The sequence below is a fragment of the Cnephaeus nilssonii genome (assembly GCF_951640355.1).
Source record: "Cnephaeus nilssonii genome assembly, chromosome: 7".
NCBI lineage: Eukaryota > Metazoa > Chordata > Mammalia > Chiroptera > Vespertilionidae > Cnephaeus > Cnephaeus nilssonii.
Window position 1 is genome coordinate 73,208,433 of NC_137078.1, and position 15,781 is coordinate 73,224,213.

The 15,781-nt window shown below is 41.9% G+C and overlaps 1 protein-coding gene across 5 annotated transcripts in view; it reads right to left on the minus strand.

The window, feature by feature from the left end:
• Positions 1–15,098, minus strand: part of SCMH1 (Scm polycomb group protein homolog 1) — a 137,053-nt gene extending 121,955 nt beyond the window's left edge. For 4 of the 5 annotated variants that reach the window (XM_079777391.1, XM_079777390.1, XM_079777386.1 and 1 more), the window contains exon 1: positions 14,959–15,098. The gene's annotated coding sequence lies outside the window, so the exon portion shown is untranslated. The remainder of the gene's footprint in view (positions 1–14,958) is intronic. The other variant, XM_079777384.1, reaches the window with a different exon arrangement.
• Positions 15,099–15,781: the final 683 nt, after the last annotated feature.

Genomic DNA, 15,781 nt, shown 5'->3' on the forward strand with positions numbered 1-15,781 from the left:
TCAAGCCAAGCTGGCCTTCTCTGCTCCTGATGCAGGCCAAGCTCCTTACCTACTACTTTAGGACTTTATACTACCTGGAGTGCTCCACCTCATACTCATATAGCTGGCTTCTTATCATTGAAGTCTCAGCTTATTAGTAAATGCCACCTCCCCAGAGAACCTTTCCCTGACCACTCAATCTAGAGTAGTCACCCAGACTCTGTCTATCATATCACTCTTAATTCTTCACAGCAGTTAGCACCATTTAATATGTTCCTTATCTATTTACTCGAGGCCCAGTGCATGAAATTCATGCACTTGGGGGGGGGGGTCCCTCAGCCCAGTGTGCACCCTCTCACAGTGTGGGACCCCCTCAGCAGACATCCCTCCTGCAGTCCGGGACCCCTCGTTCCTTACCGCCCTCCTGCTCGCTGCTCCTTACTGCTCGTCTCACTGCTCCTAAGCGCAGTCGAGGAGGAGGGAAAGGCTCCCGCCACTGCCGCTGCGCTTGCCAGCCATGAGCCTGGCTTCTGGCTGAGCGGCACTCTCCCTGTGGGAGTGCACTGACCACCAGGGGGCAGCTCCTGTGTTGAGAGTCTGCCCCCTGGTGGTCAGTGCGCATCATAGCAACTGGTTGTACTGCCATTTGGTTGATTTGCATATTAGCCTTTTATTATATAGGATTTGTGTCTTCTACTGGGGCCTCATCAGTGTTATTTATTCAACACTATATCCCAGCACTTGGAATAGTACCTGGTATTGAGGAGGCACTCAATAAGTATTTTTGAATGAAATGAATGAAGTCTAATCATTAAAAAAAAGGCATGCAACTAAAAAATTATATGACTAGAGCACAATAACTACTTTTTTAATTTAAAGAATAGTATTTTCACCCTGGCCAGTATGGCTCAGATGGTTGAGCATTGTCCTGTGCACTGTAAGGGTTGCAGGTTCAATTACCAGTCAGGACACATGGCCAGATTGTAGGTTTAATCCCTAGTAAGGATGCATATGGGAGGCAGCAGATTGATGTTTCTCTCTCTCCCTTAAATAAATAAAAGACATATTTTTTAAAAAGGAATAACATTTTGGGTGGTTTGAATTTAAACTCAGATGATTTCTGAGAGAAATTTTGTAGAAAATCTCTTAAAATGAAACAAAACAAGCTGGAGCCTTTAGTATCTATAAGTCACTCTAGAATCTTACAGGATCAAAGTAATGAGAGGATGAAAGTAGTTAAGAGACATAATCATGAATATTATTTGGTTTTTCAAAGACTTCTGAATACAGTCCTCACAGTGTATTAAGGAAATCTACAAAACTTAATGGCAAATTCTATCTGATTAAAAGTCATTAAAAATATGAGATTTTAAAAATATGAGAAAGTATCCAGCTACTTAGCAGCAATGGAAAATAGGAAAGAGTACCATCAAATAACCAGAAACTTTGAAGAATTTCTGTAATATATCATCTAAATAGAGCTATATAATGGAGAAAATCAATCAATTGCTGAGAGACTCTAACCAAACATAGGTAAAGGATTGTATTTACTCCTAAGGCATTCTAAATAGATGAGCTGTCCTGGGGAAACACCCAAGCTAAGAAACAAGAAATGGGAGTTGATGGAAAGTATTGAGATACCTGAGATTTTAAGACCTGTGCTAGCTAGCATCTCTCTCTAATCAAACAAAGCTTCTAGCTACACTGTTTGCCACTAGGCACAAAATGTACAGTATTGCTTTTTATTAATTTTAAAAGGAGAAAAAGACAACAAGGACTACCATAAAGAACCTACTCTAAATGTGAAATTGAAAAAAGATTAGCTGATGGCATTCTCAGGAAAATGCAATAGGATGAATTAAGGTTAGAAATGAAGGTAGGAACACAAATAGTACAAAAAGATCAAAATAATGAACAACCTGGTAAATAAAATTCTTCATAGGAACAAAGCAATTTAAATAGAAAAGCTATTTAATTACAAATATTTGAAATGCATTTGTACTCCTGGCCTCCAAATTAATTTAAATATCTTTCAGAAAAGTCCTGAAAAAAAAATCACCAGAGAAATTTCAATACAGCTAGGTAGGTAGAGGGATACATAAATACTAGCAGATAAGCAATATTTACAAGTAATAGTAAAATTTAGATGGTGAACATAAGGTTTTTCATTGCAAAATCCTTTTAATTTTGTTATATGTTTGAAATTTTTCACAAGTAAAAAAACTACTTTAAAATATCTCAGAGATCTCTTACCTCCCCCCCCCCCCCCTCCACACAACACTCCCCAGCCTTCCCGCTGACTTGTATGCATGCATATAAGGATGACCAATGGACACAAGACACTGGGGCGCGGGGTACGGGAGGCCGGGGGAAGGTCAATGGGGGAAAAAGGAGACATATGTACTACTATTTGTAATACTTCAAACAATAAAATAAAATTTTAAAAAATATCTCAGAGAAGATGCTGTATCAAAACTCAAAATTGGGCAACATTGGACAACAGTGAAAAGGTGGGTAGGCTAGAGCAAAGAGACTAAAGGCAAGAATGTTGGGTGGTTTATTTTTTAGCACTTTTACATATATGACTATTTCATCACAACAAATCTGAAAGGCAAGTGATATTATCTCCATTACACACACACACACACACACACACACACACACACACACACACACACATCACCCCTAAGGCTTTGAGAGTAACTTAACTAAGTTATACTGATATTAGTGAATATTTAAGCCTGGGATCAAAATATGTATGTAGGTTTAAAAATCTTTATAAAATCTAAATCTATCTTTATCACTGATTTTCCACAAGTATCTAAGAAAGTGACTCTATCTCAGCTTTACTTGGAGAAGCACTTTAAATAATAAAAACATATGAAATATACTTTATAAAACATTTTTAAAAATGTTTTTATTGATTTTAGAGAGAGGAAGGGAGAGGGAGAAAGAGATAGAAACATCAATGATAAAAGAGAGTCACTGATCAGATGCCTCCTGCACACCCCTCACTGGGGATCGAACCTGCAATGGAACATGTGCCCAGATTAGGAATTGAACCAGTGACCTCTTGGTGCATGGGAAAACATATTTTTACAATATACTGTACAAATATAAATGACTTCTAGTTTCACTCCTTTATAATTTTAAAAGTTAGCTGACTTACATATTATTTTATTTGTATTAGTTATTCGTATACATCTTTTACAGTTCTTTTAGCACTATAATTCCCTTGAAATTAAAATTCTGATCTGAATCATTACTACACTCTTTGTAACAGCATCTTGGATAGTAGTATAATGAATGTTCACTTATAGAAAGAAGGTGATCCTCACAGTAAATATGCAAAATGGCTAGGACATCTACTCATGTTATCCTTATTAAGCACTTGAAGAAACAGAAGCAGAGTAAACTCTGATGCTATTTCTCAGCTAAAAAGCTCATTTGTTGAGCTAAGGCTCTGATCTTTTCCTATTGCACTACTAACTCAAAAAAGATACTAAGCCTAATTCTCCAAATGAGAGTCTGGCAGGGTAGCCAAAGAAAAATACTTCAGTTATGTTATTTTTTAAAATGTTTGGAAAACTCTAAAATATGGATCTTAACGTGAATATAAAATATTTGTAACCTTTCGGCTTTCTTTTTGTTTTACTGGGACAGTGGTAGAATAGAAGGAAAATAAAAGCGCTTCTTAAAAACCCTACATTTGGGCCCTGGCGGTGTGGCTCCGTTGGCTGGCCATCATCCCATGCACTGAAAGGTTGGTTGCTGGTTCTATTCCTGGTCAGGGCATATGCCTGGGTTGTGGGTTTGATTCTGGGTTATGGGCTCAATTCCCAGTAGGGGGCGTGTAGGAGGCAGCCGATGGATGTTTTACTCTCACGTGGATTTTTTTTTCTCTCTCTCTTCCTCTCCCTTCCTCTCTAAAAATCAATTTAAAAAAAATTTTTTAAGAAATCCTATACTTGGCTATAAGTTACTTAAAACTCAATAAAAACAGAAGTTAAAAATATAACATCTTAGATTTATATTTAGCTCATGGGAGCAATTCCACTTATATATGTTACTTTATATGATTTTCCATAACATCCAGTATGAGATTATTCCCATTTCACTGAAAAGAAAACTTAGAGTTAGTTTAGAGAGTTAGTAGGTGATTGAACTAGGATTTTCAACAATCTAGGTCATGCTCTTTACAGTATATTATATTGTTACTTGCTTGCACAAAACTAATCAATAGTCTTCTGATTGGTCTCTCTTTACTTCCATTCCACCATATGTATGGCAACCAGAATAACTCTTCTAAAATAAAAAGTCAATCATATCGACTCTCTGTTTAATATCTTTCCATAGATTCATGTAGCCCATAGAATGAAATCCACCAAAGTCCTTGGCATTGCTACACCTTTCAAAACCTAAATCCTTTAAGATCTGGCCCTTGACTACTTATTTCTCCAACCTCATCTACCCATTTTTTCCTTCTCTCTACCTTCCTCCCCTAAGTTATTTTAAATGATCTATAGTCCCTCAACTCATCTATAATGAAGTCCCTTTTCCCATTACACACTCCATTTGTCAAATTAGCACTGATCCTTCAAAATTTAACTCAGAAATCAATGTATCTCCTCTTCCTCAGCCTTCTTAGCACTTTTCCCTAGATAATAATTTCTTCTGTGCTATGTTGATATCTGGTTTATACTTAATAGCATTTAAATACTGTATTGTTTATATGCCTCTATAGCCTATTTGACAGTGAGGCCCTAAGGGATGGCTTATTTATCTTTATATCCCTAGGGTCTAACACACTGTCTGATGATAGTAGGCATCAGATACATGTTTGTTAAATTGAATTCAAGTACAATTAGAAAGTACACAAGTGTTAAAAAAAGAATTTCAATTTTGCAAAATATAAATGTTTCAAAGGGGGAAAAGAGCCTGAAATCCTTTAACTGAACTGTGTATAACAATGGCAGTTGCCCTGAAGGTCCCTGCTAGCACTTTGTGCCCCAGCTGGGCCTCCAGAAGGTTCATTATTTTCATATTACCACTGTGACAATTTATTAATGAGCTCACTGTAAGCAAGATAAATTGAAATGACAGCCCTGGCAACTAACATCTCTTATTTATCACTAGAGCTAGTCTCTCACTAGCAGTGCCATAGATAAAACAATATTTATATAGTATCTTCTAAGAGACCTGCCAACACTGTGACTGGCACTAAGGGAAATCCAAAGAAGTACAGTTCCTCATTAGGATAGGCAAAGAATGTGGTCTTTAAAAATAACTCAAAACTGAAAATCACAGATGTCCATTAGAAGTAATGATAAAGGCCTCATGTAACTCATCATTTATGGGTCAAATGCCTATCCAAGAGCTAAATGAATGAAGTGCCACTGGAGTTGTTCTTGTTTCACCCGGATGCAGGAGGTATTACAACATATGCATGGAAAGGAAACTGAGAACCAGTACTAGGCATTCTAGCAGAAGGAAGGTCTATAAAACTAAAGCCCTACTCCTCCAAAAGTTTGAAGGCCCCTTGGTACCAAGATCCCTACCAATGATTTAAGGCTACTCTCCTGAGATAAAGGCAAATCATAAGCTGTTAACACAACAAAAGTAAACTTTGTAGTGCAACTAGACACAAATATGATTTAAAAGAAGAAAGAGAAATGGCAGGAAATCCTAGGGATACAAAAAGATACCACATACACTCACTGTCTTTCACTAATGACTCCAGTACCTCCAGGTTAACACCCATTTTGGCTTCTTAGGGCTGCCATAACAAAGTACCATATACTGGATGTAATAAACAACAGAAATTTATCCTCTCATGGTTCTAGAGGCTAGAAGTGTGAAATAAAGGTGTTGCAGGGTCATGCTCTCTCTGAAGTATGCAGGAGAAGATCCTTCCTTGCCTCTTCCAGCTTTTTTTTTTTTTAATATATTTTATTGATTTTTTACAGAGAGGAAGAGAGAGGGATAGAGAGTTAGAAACATCGATGAGAGAGAAACATCGATCAGCTGTCTCCTGCACACCCCCTACTGGGGATGAGCCCGCAACCAAGGTACATGCCCTTGACCGGAATCGAACCTGGGACCTTTCAGTCCACAGGCCGACGCTCTATCCACTGAGCCAAACCGGTTTCGGCACTTCCAGCTTTTGGTAGCCCCAGGAAACTAATACAGATTTTGGTACTGATGAGAGTAGAGTGCTGCTCTAACAAAAACACTAAAGGTGCTTCTAATGAGGTTTTAAAAGGAAATGATGAACATGTTATTAGATACTGGAGGAAAGACACTTCTTGTAATAGTGGCAAAAAAAACTTGTCTGAATTGTGTTCAGCCATTGGGTGAACTTGTATGTGATGAACTTATTTAGTTGAGGAAAATCTAAGAAAATTGTTGACATTGTGATCTACTTTTACTTGGTGCTTATAGTAAAACTAGAGGCCCGGTGCACAAAATTCGTGCATGGGTACAGTGCCTAGGCCTGGCCTGTGAGCAGGGCCATCTTCCCTGGCTGCCTGCAGCTGCCCTGCCCCCTGCTGCCACCCACCCCCAGTTCCCCATTTGCCATCAGGCAATCCGAGCCTGATGGCCAGGGGAAGAGACTGAGAGGTTGGCCGTTCCTGCCTGCTTGCTGGCCCCGCCCCTGCCGCAGGTTGCCCTCTGTTTGGGGCAACTGGTGGGGCAGGGGCCTTGGCCTGGCGCCACCCGCCAACCACCCCCAGTTCCCCGTTAGCCAACAGGCGATCAGAGCCTGCTGGCCGGGGAAAGGGACCAAGAAGTGGTCAGTGCACCTCATAGTGACTGGTTGAGCAGTCATTCTGGTTGTTCTGCCCTCAAGGTCAATTTGCATATTACCCTTTTATTATATAGTAAAATATGAGAAGAGATAAACTAAAGAATAAACTGTTAAGTAAAAAGGACCCAGCACTTGGTGATTTGGAAAATTCTCTGCCTATCCAGACAGACAGCGTGCTCTGAAGACAGTGCCAAGGGTGTGGCTGGACAATCATTTGCCTGACTCATGGATACAATCAACCACTGCACAAGTTAGAAATAGATATGGGTATATACACATGGTTACCCAGGAAAAATCAAATAGAGATATGGTTATACAGTATATACATGATTACCCAGCCCCATGAATTATATGAGAGACTGACAAGGTTTTTGAGAATTTCATACCAGCACAAGTGCTTCCAGCCTGGACTGAAAGGGAGAGAGAAGAAAACAAAATGAAGGAAGAATAACACCAAGGGCAGCACCACAGATGACTGAACCACTGGGGTCCTCTTGAGCTAAAAGGGTGGGGCTGTCCCAGCAGGCCAGAGGACAGAGTATCCAGACAGGATTATCCCAAGCCTTGATATCAAATGGAATTTGCCCCGATGGGTGAAATTTGCTTTAGACTAGCAACCATTTTATTCCTTCCATTTTCTCCCTTTCCTAATGGAAATAACTTTCCTATTCCTGTGCTACCATTGTACCTTAGAAGCAGATAAGTTGTTTTCTAGGTTTCACAGATCCACAAATGGAGAAGAATTTTTCCCCCCATATAGACCATACCAGAGTTCCACCCATACCTTATTTAGATGATTTAGAAGATGAGATTTTTGAGTTAATTACATTTACATGAGATTCTGGACCTAGAGTTGATGTTGGACTACGTTAAGACCTTGGGGAATGTTGGGATGAAGTGAATGACTTTTGCACATGGGAAGTACCATGAATGAATTGGGGGGGACAGGGCAGAGGGTAGACTAGTATGGGTTGATCTGTGTTCCCCAAACTGTATACTCCTGAAACGTGTGAATATCCTAGAAGGTGATGTGCTCTGATTCCATGGAGAGAGAGGACAAGGAAGCTTTGGGTTCGGGACTCTCCTAGACTTCACCCTTGGTGTTTCTTCATTTGGCTGTTCCTGATTTGTATCCTTTATAATAAACCTGTATGGTACTTTCTTGAGTTCTGTGAGTTGTTCTAGTGAATTATTAAGCTGTATGGGGGGGGGGGGGTATAGGAACCCTTCAGACTTGTAGTTATGGCATGTTACACAGAGTTGGTATGCTTTAGGTATATTCTGGAGTAAGACAGTATATGTATAAACAAACAAACAGAAGATGCTGGTTATTACTTTTATAGTGGATAAATTCTAAAGCAATTTCATGTGCCTTTGTTTTTTCAGGTACTAAATACGTGCCTGATATATAGCAGCCACTCAAATATGTGATGATTCTTCCATCAGATTTCTTGAACCAAGAGTCAAGAGAATCAAATTCCAGTTTTTATGACTCTACAAATTGTCCCTTCTTTGGGCCTCAGTTTGTTCACTGAATAATTGACCTAATAGTCACAGAACCTGAGAGTTGTAAGAAATTTTAGTGATCACCTACTGCAGCTCCCACTTGCCTAAATCACAGAACCAGTGAATGACAGACAGGAACTTGAACTGGGACTCAGTCACTAAGCCATAATTCTTTCCATATATCATGCTGCTAATAAGGTCTCTTTCACCTTCTTACCTTTGAAATATTGGAGATGGAAATACTGATCTTTAGAATATCATCCAATCCTGAAAATACACTAACAACAGCCTAAGTTCTATCTTTATTAAACAGAAGACATAAACAAAATTATCAATATTAACCCTAATTACTTTTTAGAGAAATGATAATATAGACAGCAGAGGATTAAAATCCTTTCAATTGTGTTGATATATCAAATGCTTAAAAATAGAGAGGCTCTATTTTGAATAGCTTCCCTGACTCCATCTTCTCCATAATTAAATGGAATGATAATAACTGGCCCACAGAACTGGTAGATTGAATTACTACTATTCTAAGATATCCACTTATCTAGTATCTTGGTATCCCTTACTGTACCTCAGAGCACAATGATTTATTGTTGCTGTTGTTATCCAATGGTCTTTTTATAGTATTCTTACTTTATCTGCCTAGAAACTTTCACGCTAACTGTTCCTTTCTTTTTGAAACTTAACAACTGCCATTTCCTTGACATTCAAAACACCACTTTCCTAAATAATAAACATGCTTCCCTAAATAATAATGCATGTTAAGCTTTATAAATGTGTTCTGCCATTTGCTTTATTCACACAACTTTTATTTGTGAGATTCACCCAAGTTACTATATAGGTCTAGTTTATGTATTTTCATTATTGTATGCATTTCCATTAGGTAAATATACCATAATATTTTCATTATTTTATTGATAGGCATTTGGACTAGTTTGAATTTTCTGCTATAATAGTGTTTATGAATATTTTTAAAAGATTTTAAATTGATTTTTAGAGAAAGAGAAAGGAGAGAGAGAGAGAGAGAGAGAGAGAGAGAGAGAGAAACATTGAAGTGAGAGTGAAACATTGCAACCTGGGCATATGCCCTGACCAGAAATCGAACTGCAACTTTTCTGTGCATGAGATGATACCCAACCAATTGAGCCACATTGGCCAAGGCTGTATGAATAATTTTGTCTCTTTACACATATATTAGAGACAAATTTAATCTGGTTTGGAGACTTTCCAGAAGTCCCTTGAGGCACCTGAAGATAAGATAGAACATAAAAAAATCAGGGTTGGAAGTCCAACATTCTAAATCCTCTAAGACAAATGGTTGTCTGTTCTCCACTCAAATATCTCCAAGAACAAGTATGCTGGCTCTCATGTTTTCTATAATACTTTAAAAGACATAATGACTAAAATAGCCTTTATTCATGTTTGAATGTCCTAGAGGAAATTCTATGTAATTATGAATAAAAGCAATTATAATAAATAAGAAACCACTTAGAGATGTGCCTATAATACATCAATGAGCAATAGACATAGTGATTAAAATGAATATACAATATGTACATACTTTAATTTTAAAAGCTAACATTTGTAACACATAATACAGAAGGGGGAAAAAATAATGCAGCAGCCTTTATATGCTTCAAAATTTAAGGAGCCCTGGCCAGTGTGGCTCAGTTGATTGAAGCATCGTCCCATACACCAGAAGGTGGGGGTTCGATTCCCAAGAATTAACCCTTTGCACTCGCTTGCTTTTTTCTCGATTCCTTTATTCTAATGCTAATCGTGTCAAGTCACACTCGACATCCGAGTGCAAAAGGTTAAGGGTCAGAGAAGCAAGTGACCAGCCCTGGGTTCTTTAATGAGAAACCCAGGCTTCTTCCCAAATCTAAGTCACTATGGTAGTATAAAAAAAGAACTTGAAATCAGAGCATCTTTAGTCACTTTCTGCCAGTGAGATCTTCTATGTTTCTTAACTCCACTAAGCCTATCTACTAAACAAGGCTAATGCAAAGATTCAACTACAAAACAAATCTTAGCACTTATTTTTTTTTTAATATTTTTATTGATTTCAGAGAGGAAGGGAGAGGGGGAGAGGGATAGAAACATCAATGATGAGAGAGAATCATTGATTGGCTGCCTCCTGCACCCCCTCCCCCCACCACCACTGGGGATCGAGCCCGCAACCCAGGCATGTACCCTTGGCTGGAATTGAACCTGGGACCCTTCAGTCTGCAGGCCAACGCTCTATCTACTGAGCCAAACCAGCTAGGGCTTAAAATATATATATTTGTATTGATTTCAGAGAGAGGAAGGGAGAGGGAGAGAGAGATGGAAACATTGATGAGAGAGAATCACTGATTGGCTGCCTCCTGCAAGCCCCACACTGGGGATCAAGCCTGCAACCCAGCATGTGCCCTGACCAGGAATTGAACCGTGACCTCCAGGTTCTTAGGTCAATGCTCAACCATTGAAACATGCTGGTCGGGCTTAGCACTTATGTGTTTAACCTAAACTTGGCCTACATAGAAACATTTCTGAATGTGAAATGTCTTCCTTGGTTTAATCAATGCTTATAAATTTTAGTTAGGAAACAGGTAGTGAGAGAAGATGTACTATCTATACCTCCCTAGTATATCTAGAATCAAGTCCAAACTCCATAGTTTCAGGTCTTTAATACAATGGCCCCAGCCCATCTCCTTAGCCACATTTTCACAACTGAGTTACACAAATACAATACTCAAACCTATGGTGACTACCATTTTTTAACAAAGATATCTTATACTTTCCCTACTTTGTATCTTCACCTAAATCATTAAATCTATTGAAATTTGTTCTCCAAGACCCAAATGAAATTCATCTTGAGTGTGATGTCAACCTTGTTTCCAAATGTTGAAAATGATGGCATCCTCCTTTCAATTCCTACATCATTTTGCTTTTATCTCCCATAAAGTACTTATTGCCTTATAATTTAGGTTGAGCACAAAAAAAACTTTATTTTCCCCAACAGAGGTGAAGTCCCCTAAAGGTAGTTGGAAAAGAACTAACATCTTAACATTTACTTTGCATCTACAAAGCACCAATTGCTTTTCTAGTAATTATGCACACACACACATTATTTTTATAATCTTTGTGACACCCTATGAAGTAGGAATTTATTTTTTAAAGATGAGGACACTGCAATTCTCAGAGGTTAAACAATTTGCTTACAATCCTAAGGCCAATAAGTGACATAGTCCAGATAGATCTGATTGTTTCCTATATCTACCCACTAATCATCAGGAAAAACCTCCATTGCCTTTGCCATTAAGTATTGGCAGAAAAGATTTGATATAGAGTATTTGCCCTCCTATTTTCCAAGATCAAGAACAGACTCTTCAGAGCAAACTGAGTGATTAACATGAGTCCCAAATAAAGATGAAGAAATCAGAAGTCTGCTTCCAGAAAAGTTAAACAAAAAACAACTTTATTCTCCCACTCTTGTATTTAAAAACCCCTCCTCCTTTGAGGTTTATGCCATCTGGCTATATCACTCTCTACCCTTCTCATCTGTTATCTACTCACCCTCCCAATGAATCACCTATATTCACTGCACCTGGGTCACAACAGTCTCTCTTCCCCACATTCTAGCATCTTAAATCACTTCACAATCCACACAGAAGACTCATTTAATAAAAGAGCCTCCGAGTTCCTTGTCATACTCAGCTTCACTTACCTTCACCTCTGCTGTACTCCAGCTACCCACACAGAGACCTACAACAGCTCCAAATCAGATGATTTAACTCCAATATTCCACTTTCTGACCAAAACCTCCTTTTTTTTCTAATTTACTTCCACCACATTTGCTCATTGACCTAACTCAAGAACTCACAAAATCTTCAAGTCCAAAACTGAACTCATCATCCAGTGTTTCCTGTCTCAGTTAATGTCACCACTATCCACCTAGTCACCCTGACAAAAAACCTGGGTATCATGCCGGACTCCTCACCCTGTCATCTGCATACCCAATCAATCATAAAGCCTCCATTCCTTTCTCCTCACCCCTGTGATCACATTTCAAAGATGTTATTCAACCATGTCTGATAAAAAACCTTTCAGTGATTTTTTTTAAAAATCCCTCACTAAATTAATTTCAAGATACTCATACATACAAACTCTACCATGATATGTATTTCCAGTCTCACAATTTACCACTTATGTCTTCACTGTTACACTCTTAGCAGTCCCAAACTGCTTGTGATTATCCATGCAAGCTACTCCTTTTCTCACATTGATGACTTTCCTCAAGCTGTTTTCTCTGTTTGAAGCACATTTTCATTCATCTTTGCCTGACTTACTCCTCCTTAACATTTAGATTTGGGTCAGGTCTCATCTGTTCCCAAAGTCTTCCCCAAAGTCCTAGGCTAGCACTCTAACCTTAAGCACTATATGCATAGCTCTTACCTCTTATTCTGAGTATACTAGTAGTATTTTAGCATTTAGAACTAAGATTGGAAGTGTATCTTATTCATATTTGTAGATCCAGCTAAACACAATACATGACATAGTGCTGACACAACAGTAGATGCATAAACGTAAAGGTTAGAACACGTTCAACTTAAATTTTCAGTGGGATAGTCACACCAGTTCTTTCTCACAGTTTTTAGGATTTCCTACTACTAACTCCAAGTCCCATGAAGGGAAAGAACCAGAACCTTTCCTGGGTCTGTACAGAATAATGTTATACAAATTTTTATCCAACCTACATACCAGAAACCAAAACTTGACACATATACTACAAACTTCAACCACTAAACAACTTAAAAAATGAACATGTATGAATAAGGATAAAGAACCAATTGTGATTCCTGGTATGTACTTGTCTATGTTATGGAAACATCAAAACTTTGCTTAGAACTAGAACAGGGTCCCAGATACAAGAGCTTGGCATTTTATCTACAAGGCCATCACAGCTCTTCTGAGCTTAAAAAATTACTAACCAACAGGGATGCTTAGGAGGGGTTTAAGACCTTGGTAAAAGACCCTTTTTAAAAACTTAACCCCATACCAAGGCTAAGTAATGAAAAAGCAAGTAAAAATTAATGCTGGTAAGTGAGCAACAAAAAAATGTTTTTCATAGTAATTTTGGGCCGTCTGCTGGCAGTTAGAAATAGAGCATAAAGTTCAATATAATAAAGCATTTCCCTTTCCAACTAAATATTAAATTGCAGTTTGGCACCAACTAGGTTTCAATCCTTTTTCAGAGTAAAAAAATTAAAATATTGTATTTGCATGGTGCATTGAAACACTTTAATATACATTAGCTCATTTAATAATTTATAGACATTTAAAAAATGAGGGCAAACCCAACATTTCCCATTTGTTCGAACAAACAGTACTAGATGTTTTTTTGTTTGTTTGTTTGTTTGTTTTGTTTTTAAGATCAAAACAGCACAGAAATGAGGAAGGGACTAGAGCATTTTTTATTTAAACAGGTCAATCCTTGGGGCCAAGGAGCTTCTGGGAGAAACTTAATACTTGCTCATTCACATTAAGAAGCTCTCCTTTAGAGGGGATATGGGCAAACTAGAGATCATTCAGAGAAGGGATTAGAGAACCACCACATATAATAATCAAGTGAAGGAACTGGAATTAGTGAAGACAAGACATGACTCCAGGAGTATGATTATTATCTTCAGGTATCTTGAAGAGTGTCCACAAGGAAAAGGGTTTCCTTGGGAAGAGATTAGTTTCCCATCACTGGAGGAAGTGTAAAAACAGGTGGGTCAAAATATCACGGTAGAATTTGGGATTTCCAAAGCTACTTTAGCACGGGATGGAAGAAAGGGACCCTGGGTCACTTTTAAATTCCCTTCCGGTCTGGAGGTGTTCTGGGTTTCGGAACACCTGGGTTCCAGAGAGATCTCCTGGAAACTTCCTCATTGCTCTCGGGGCTGGCCCACAGCACTGCCCAGGTGTCCAGCCCTCCTGGCACCTTGCTCACCTGGGTGCCCAGCGCCCCCACCCCCACCCCAGGTCTGCGGTACGAAACTTACACTCCCCGCCCGTTTCCAGCGCCACAGTGAGTGGTCGCGCAGCTCCCGACGCCGGAGCCAGCCTGGAGGACGCTGCTGACAGCTCCGGGCCCCTCGCACCGCCGACCTCGGTCCTCCACCTGGGCCCGGGCCCGGACCCACGGCATCTCTCAGCTCTGGCGTCCGTGCAGACCCACAGACCGGGCGCGCAGACTGACAACCCCTCTGAGTGCCCGCCCTCGGCTCAAAGCCGACCCCAGCCCCCTCGGGCCTGGGCAGGGCGACTCTCGCACCCACCGCCCCGCGATGCCGCACCTCCAAAGGTCCCTCTGTCCTTGGGTTCCCCGGGCCGGGACCTCCTGCCGCGTCAGGCCGCCGGCTGGACCCTGGGACCCGCCAGCCCGGCCGCGGACGCAGAACCGGCCACCGGCCTTCGGGCCGCGCTGACGAGGTGGGGAAGGGCCGCGACCACGCTCGGACCACCGACAGGCCGACCGGCCCCGACAGACACAGACAGCCGGGTCCCGAGGGGCAGGAGCAGAGGGCCGGCAGGTCCCGCCGCCGCCTCCCTGCCCTGGCGGGCCGTGGTCCTCCAGGCCCCTCAAGCAGCGGGCTGTCCCGGCTGGTGGAGGCAGCCGCCGAGGCGCTTACCTGCGGGCGCGGGGCCGCACGGACCGCTCACTCCCTTCCCGCCGCCATGTTTCCCCTGCGCAGGAGCGACGGAGGACGCGAGAGGGGCGGGTGGGGGCGGCTCCCGAGGGCGGCTGGCGGGCGAGCGGCTGGGGGCTCGATCCGGGCAGCAGCGCGGGGGCGGGGCAGGGGCGGGGGCGGGGGCGGGGCGGGGCTGCCCGGGGGCGGGGCGGCGGCTCCCAGGCCCCGCCCCTGTCCCGCCCGTCGCGCGGTGGCGCGCGCCGGAGCCGTTAGGAGGGCGCGCGGCGGGGGAGGTGGGGGCGGGGCGGTGTGGAGCGGGCGCCGCGGAGCGGCCGAGCCCCGCCAGCGCCGGCGGCCTCTCGCCTTCCGCCCGGGGTGCCCGGTTCCGGCCTTTGACCCGCTCTCCAGGCGGCGTCTCAACTAGGGTAAACCCAGCCCTGAAGAGAGCTAGGGGACACGGGTTCACATCCCGCCGCCGCGGGCCTCCCTCCCCGAGGCCACGCGTGGGCCCAGGAGGGAGACGACAGAAACCGAGAGCGGCCGGGTCTCGGCCTCACAGGCGGGCTGACGGGGGGCGCTGCCTCGGGCGAAGAGCTGCGCCCCCCGCCTCGCTCGGGACCCGCTGTGGGATGGGTGACCTTGAGCGCGTAACCTCGCACCTCCCCCCAGGGGCCTCCTCTCTGACGAGACAGCGCTTAGTCCAGAGGGATGGGGAGCCCCCGGAACTGTGCGGGCATCTAGAAAGTAAATGCCCAGGAAGGATAAGCCCCGCGGTCTTTCAGCGGCTCACCCACTCAGCGAGCGCACACGGTCATTTTTGGGG